The sequence below is a fragment of the Puma concolor genome, chromosome E4, assembly GCF_028749965.1.
Source record: "Puma concolor isolate L17-30 chromosome E4, mPumCon1.1.hap2, whole genome shotgun sequence".
Classification (NCBI taxonomy): Eukaryota; Metazoa; Chordata; class Mammalia; order Carnivora; family Felidae; genus Puma; species Puma concolor.
Window position 1 is genome coordinate 35591635 of NC_141683.1, and position 7544 is coordinate 35599178.

The window sequence follows — 7544 nt, forward strand, 5'->3', positions numbered from 1 at the left end:
TTATCTGGGAGGCGAATTCTCAAATACAGAATCCGTGAATATTGAGGATCAGCTGGATGTATCTGCCTTCAATAGATGTGTGTATATGGATATTGGGCAATTTCTCTTATCTCTTTAAGCCGACCTATGAAAGAAGATGAATATTACTTCCTCATAGTGGGAGCATTAAGTGAAATAACACATGGGAAGCACCCGCAAAACTCATGGTACACTTTCTGAGACACCGAGGGGGGAGACTCTTACTCTTTCCCCTTCGCTCCCCTTTCTCTCCACAAGGTAGCCTCATTTTTGCATCAGGCTCTCTGTGGTGCACAGCTCTGACTTCTGATCTGGCTACAACATTTTCTCCTCGTATTAAAATTGCTTCGGAAAACCATTGAGTTGATTTTCAGTCATCACAGCTCATACGTCTCCTATTGCAACGGCCAAGTATTCAGTGCTTCCTTCGGCTTCTCAGATCTTCTCTCTCACATTTTGCATCTTGTACTTGAAGGTGAAATCCACATCTAGTGAGACAGACCCTTTGTATCCAGACCAGCTGCATCTGAGACTTGAATGCCTTTGCTTTCTCTCCTGTTTTTATATTTTGTTTTGTTTCTCTTCTCCACCTGATCAATACCTTCCCATCTGAAGAAGCAAAACATTCTCTCTGTTCTGTTCCCCTTGCTGCTGATTCTGACTCAAGGGGATTGGTGTGGGTGTGTGGGGGGGGGGAGAGGCTCACCGTCTATATTTAACCACAAAGATAATTCCTTCTCCTTAACACGTCCAGCAGCGCCAGAGAGAATTTGACATTTGAGGGGACTGAGTGGCAAGGGCAATTCTTCTAATCGGGCTATTGGAATAGAAGGGAATGGAGCAGCAAGTGAAATGCAGGGGTGAGAAAGTCAGGGATTTGGGGGAGGGGATCTAGCGCAGGTGAAGAGGGGGAAGTTATCCATCAACACTGGTGGAAGAACAGACAGCAAGACTTAAATGCTGCACTAAGTCGCCTCCAGGAGAACCGCGCAAACGTGGAGTGGGGCAGAGGGCACAGCTGGGGAGAGTCATGGCTGTGCCAGCTGGTTAAATGCTCTGCACCCTAGATGAGCACTTCTCAAACTTCGATGAACACGTGACCCCCTCTGGATCTTGTTAAAATGCAGATTCTCGTTCTGTAGGCCTGGTTTGGTCTGAAGATTTTGCACTTCTAGGCATTTTCCAAATGAGGCTGATGCTGCTGGTCCCTAAGCCAAACATTGGGTAGCAAGGCTCTACTACAGGAGAGCACAGCAAAGAAAAACAAGGGAAGGTGGTTGGACAGCTCTTTCCTCTTCTTCCCCGTCTATCAGTGGCCCTGTCTGGTTTCCAAACCATTTTGAAAGTATTTTATCCTTCCCTCCCTCTTGGCCTTCCCCATCTATGCTCAAAGCACTTGGAGATCGGGGGTTGAGTTTTGTTGATCATCGCATCTAAGGCTTTCTCCAGAATAGGCACTTCATAAATATTAAAGTTGTACTTAAAACATCTTTCTCCGTGAGGCTTTGCCAGATCATTCTAGCCCTACAGCACTTACTATCTGCGTCATTCATTTGGCAATTAATCTTATACAGTCTTATGACAGTTTTTGTATTGTTGTACTGGACTGTTATATATCTTTTGAATTGTTATTTATTTTTCAGCCCCTCTGTGTATTGACTCTGCAGCTAGATTGTAAATAAATTCTTTGAGTTGAGGGACTGGATTTTCATTCATTCATCAATCATTTGGTTTGTACCTACCATGTGTAAGGCTGGGGTCTTGATACACAAAGATAAATAAGGTAGGGTCACTGAGGGGCAGGAGAGTATGGTGAGAAGGGCTTAGCTCTCGGAGTCGGAGAGAACTAGGCTTGAATCCCAGATCTGCTACTTTCTAGCTGCCTGACTGCACACAAAATACATAACATACCCCAACCTTGATCTTTTCAGCTGTACAAAATGGGTTAAAACCATCAATCTTATTATGGTGAGCTTGACTGAAAGGATGTATACGCAGTCTCTGTGATGAGTACTCAGTGGGCACTCAGCAAAACATAATTTCTCATCCTTCAGAGAGTTACCACCAAATAGTTTAGAGAAAACTGTAAATACATAAATAGTCAAAGCACTGGAGAGGCTGTATGAGTGGAGCCTTTCTTTGTAATTCCCACGGGGTCTAGGAGGGAAGGCCTTAATAAATGCCTGTGGTTTGACTAAAGGCAATAACACACCTTCTCCAACACAGGCATCTGAGGGCCTTAAGTGAATGTAATCCAATTTATTAATTTCGACACGACTTACTTTTACAGACTCTTCCTACGATCAAGCCACAGCCTCGACGTTTATAAAGGTATAAGGATCCGTCAGAGGCAGTCCTCGCTTTATGGGGCTCTTAAGACGAGCTCTGTTTATAAACAAATCTGTAATTAAAGGATGCATGACATAAGCAAGATCTATGATCCGTGCAAAGAAAAAATAAGCTGAGGAAAGTAACGAATGATCCATTTTGATGACGGTAGGGAGGAAAAGGAGGTGGAATTTGATCAAAAGAAGGACCTGCGCAGCAGGGCAGACGATGAGAGACAGGTTACGATAGCTTGGGAGGAAGTTAGGGTTGGAAGAAGGCAGCCTACAAGTGTCCCTGTTGCTGTGAAATAGCAGAATCCATGACAGGAGTGCCAACGAAGACCGAGGCTCCCCAGACGTGGCCTGGTTTGCTCTGACACCCCCATATGAAGGATAATCTCTCCTTCGATCCGGGTGGGGAGCGTGAAGCAGAGGCTAGGAGATGCCTGCCCCTTACAGAGATAAGGCAGCATGAATGTCTGCCCTATCTGTCTGTCAGCCTAGAAATCCACTTGGGTCCAGAGCCTACTCCACTTTGAAATAACTGGAAGGAAAAAGATCAGGAGAATGGAAGAGTACCAAATTCCTTCTGGCTTCTGGGCTAGATTATTGCCCGTGTTGTCTATTTGGACCAAGGCCAAATATTTCTTCCACTCTAGTGTGATGTCTTCCCGAGACAGCACCGGAAACATGAACGGATGAACTATGGCCTCTAGTTTGGGCAAATCCAGGAATTTCTGCCTGTGGCTGCTCTACGGAGGCAATGAACCCAGAGAGGCTAACAACGTAAGTTTGTCTGAGCCATCACTGTGCTCAATTCTTAGCCTCTGACTAAACCCTGGTTCTGTAATACAGCTTGGGAATCCACTAGAATAAACGTGGGCCTGACATATGGTCAGTCTCCCCGCTATGCCTAGGGACGTCATCCAGGAGTGGCACATGATGTTTCAAGAAGCCAGGTTGCATCAGCCCTGCCTTTCACGGTGCTACCTCCCTTGGAGAAGATTGGCAGAATGTTCTTCAATCCAGAAAGGCCGCTCGGAAAGATTTTAATCTGGCCTAAATGAGAAATACTTCCCAGAGCTGTGTGGGCTTCTCCAAACATACCTAGAAACTAACAGATTTCATGCTCACTTCTATCACCCAGCAAGCAATCATGGGTCACCAAACCATAAATCGGCAGTTAATGGATTTTCGTCTACATGCTCTGGCCTTTGGTATCATTTTTAATTTGGTTTTAATTTGTGTTGATCTCCCCTTGCTTCTTTGATCTCCAAACATCTTCAGATTAGAGGATGCTGCAGTGACCACCTCCCCCCAGTCCTAGATGATCTGGAGGGAAGGAAGGACACATGACTTTTCAAACACCATCTTCTACAAGTGGATGGCAGAGTCTACGAAGAAGAAACGATATGTGTTTAGAGGTGGGGGTGAGGAAGAAGCAGACTGAGAGCAGGCTGGATCTTCTTACGCCAACTCAACGCAGGAGGAATCTGTCCCGCAATTCATGTGATGTCGGCCTCTAGAGAAGAACACTGGATGAGTGGTTAGAAACATAAAAATCAGAGCTGGGGAAGTCTTCTGATTAAAATGGGCGGCCAGGTGACCTGAGTGTGGCATCAGCTGAAAAATTCATCTCCAGTATCCGGCCTATTAAAGACCAAGGGTGGAAATTAACCTCACTTAGCACAATGATTAAGCTGCTGTCAATGGAGCCCTTTTCCACTAGTGCTAAAAACTTACTGATTTTTCTTTTCTTTAATTGGATTAAAATGAAGGAAACCCAAGACCTCAGGGGAAGGAAAGCTGAGCAGAAACCATACACTCTAGGGGCTCCGGACTCCAGTAATCATGCCGTTTCCGGTGTCAGAGTGCTGTGTGAGCCTTTGATGCCCAGGCTCAGCAAGCTGGGTACCTGAGTCTCAGTACTAGAAGCCAAACTCTGCTAGCCTGTGGTCCGAAATGGACTTGTTTCAAACCCTAGTGACCACCAGAACCAGAGAGAGAAGTTCGGGTGTCCCTCAGGACAGGTAGTTTCAGCCTATCGCTAAAAGACTTACAACATTAAGTCTTTAGACATTAGGTACCTCTGGCGAGCGATGAGCACCCAACCACATTTGTCTTCTCACTGGCTTCAGGCCTTCCCACATCTCTCTCGTTTCTGGAGAAGGCCTCTAGTTTGCTTTCATTACCCTGTCTTGGGGCGAGAGTCCTGAAGAGGACCCCCTGTGCCAACACAAGCCTATATAGTATCTCTGAGTCAACCAGAAAAGGTGCCCATCTAAGTGGACATAGTCGCTTGTCCATACTGTTTGTTGACCATGTTTGTGCAGAGAGAACAGAGTGGCCCTTCATGAGAGTGATGATGGGGGTAGGGGGGATCAGACACAACCCTGACGGAGCGCTCTTTGGTAAGCAGAAGGCAAGCTGGATTCCAGCCGTCCCTTCCTGCCTCAGTTGGGTGTCCTGGGGGAGGGAACAATCGGCATGACCCTAAGGGGCGGCCCTCATGACAACCCAGGAAGCAAGGGAGCAGGATAGGATGCCTCAAGACAAGGCACCAGGGCTACAAGTGAAGGAGGAAGTGTCCTTTACTTTTCTAAAAAAGTTTATTTATTTGGAGACAGAGAGGGAGAGAGCAAACGCTTCTCTCTGTCTCTCGCTCTGTCTCCGTCTGTCCATCTGTCTCTCAAATGGTGAATTTATTGCAGAATAGAAACTAATTGTTCTCCTCTTCCTAAGCATTTTTCCTTCCTGCATGTTGCCTCTCCTTTAATATCCTAAAAAAGCATTACCATGTGAGTAGGTTTCAGCCAGCATAATCGGGAGCCCTTTCTGGGGTTTGCCAGATGCTAATCCCATACTCGCGAGCACCAGTTAAAAATTTAAAGCTGTTGTTCATCTCCCTACCCATCTGCACGCCTCCCTTCTTCTGTGGGAATGCAAGTCTTAGTATGGAAACTGGATCTGGGGAGTCCCTCCTGAACGTTCCTCAGTGCCTTTTTGAGCTGACTCAGCCTGTGTCATCGCCTGGGATGAGTTCTCTTTGTATTTCTTCTGTCCCTACCCACCTGAGGACACAGGCCAGTCAGGGCCCTTCTCCAGCTCTGGCAACATCCCCTTAGCTAATGTGGATTCAACAAACTACAGTCTCTGGGCTGAGTCTGGGCTGCTGCCTGTTTCTCTCTCTCTCTGTCTTTCTCTCTGCCCCTTTCCCCCACTCACGCACTCTCTCAGTCTCTCTAAAATTAAAAAAAAAAAATTGTATACAATTCAAATTTCACTGGCAGAGTAGAGCAATCACAACAGCGATGTGATTATTTACAGCCCCAATTATTTACTCTCTGGCCTTTTCTGGAGAAAAGTTTGCCAACCCTGAGCCAACTAACTGAGCTCTGGGTCATGGAGGGAGAACCCTACCAGGCTTGTTTTCTAGGCTCGGTCAGCCCTCGGAAAGCAAAAAACCAGGAATAAGAATCCCACTGGAGCCTGGGGTAGGAGATCAGCCTGAAATGGGATAGGGATTTCTGCACATAAGTTCTAGAAATGCAGTGTTGGTGGGCGCATGACAGATGCAACCCTCTCCCTCCCCAGTCCAGGGTCTTTAATTCATGGGACTGTGGTCGTACCCCATGTCTCCTCTGTTAGGTCAGGTTGTCAAAGAGGCTTCTACGGCCAATGGCAATGCGGCGTGTCTGGATTAAGACTCTGTTAGTGATTAGTTCATTCCTGATTACTGTGAAATATTCAGGACCCATTTGCTCTTATAAGTCAAACAAAACCCACAAGGAAAACAGCTAATCATTACAAGAATACCATTTCCCTCCTTATGTCTGCCTCATCCCTATCTAACTCCAAATGAGCCTTTGGTTGCTGAGTGCAATTCAATGACTGACTCCTGCGGGTCTCAATCCTGGCTATGCAGCACATTTTTTTGGGGGGTGGGGGGGTGGGCTGAGGGGTGGAGCTTTAAAAAAATACAGATGCCTAGGCCTCACTCATAGGAGATTCTGGTTCTCCTCCATGGAGACCGGTCATTTGCATATTCGAAGACTGAGAACTGTTTTCCTTAGAGGTGTCAGAAAGGTCCAGAAGAAACATACCCTGCCCCTTTCGTTCCTCTATCCTCTGCTTCGGTTCTATTCCATTAGTGCATTGAGGGTGCCTTGAGAACTTACTAGAAGTCAGGCCCTGTGCTAGGTCACATGGGCACCAAGGTCAACTTTTTAAACCCACATTCACCCAGATGGGCTCTCAACTGGTTGGGCTGTTCCATCATGCTGCCCCTCTCCGGAGATCTGTCACCTCTCCTGCGGCCAGGCTCACAGGGACGCCTGTAATTCTAGGGAAGAGGGATGGTTTAGGGAGACCGGCGAGCTCCCTCTCCAAACGGGAAGAGTCCCCTCTGCCTCACCCTGCCCCTCATGCAAGGGGCCAGAAGGGACGATGAAGTCTGCACGCAGCTGTCGATTCAGCTGACGACGCACGAGCGCTGGTGTGGTTTTCCATGGACGGGCGATATTGGCCCCATGGCGATCAGCTGGGGATGATACGAACTTTCTTCTTTTCTTTTCTCTTTTTGTTATCAGTAAACGAAGCAGATCCGCTTCCAGGGTGACACAGAGAGGGATGAGATGTGGACTGACAAGGTGCCCGAATATATATTTTTCTGAACTATGATGAATTTTTTTTTTCCTCGGAGCCAGTATTCTGACCACTGTCCCACGTTGACACTTTTATTATCTGTAGCTCAATTTCATGGAGCAGATTTGGTTTTCTTTTCCGATCGCAAGATTCTTTCAAAACAAATCAGCCTCACTCTCTGGTGGTACCTTTGTTTTGTTTCTCTTCCTGGGAGGATGTTCCTTGAGGACAGAATTCATGTAGCTCTGTGTGGAATAAAATCATTCATTTTTTTTTTTCCCCAAGAAGCCTCTTTTTTCATTCCCCTTGCTTCCACAAATAACTCAGGCCTTCTTTTTTTTTTTTTTTTATTATGAGAATAACAAAACTAAATAAATAAAAGGTGATATTTATTGAACGCAACTCTGTAACAGGCACCTTCCATTTGGCTCTCGACACATAATGGCTTTTGTTCATCACAGCAGCCCTATCAGGACAGTGCTCATATTATCCTCATCATACAAAGCAACAAAGGCAGACCCAAAGAGATCTAGGAAGTACCTTGCCCAAGATCAT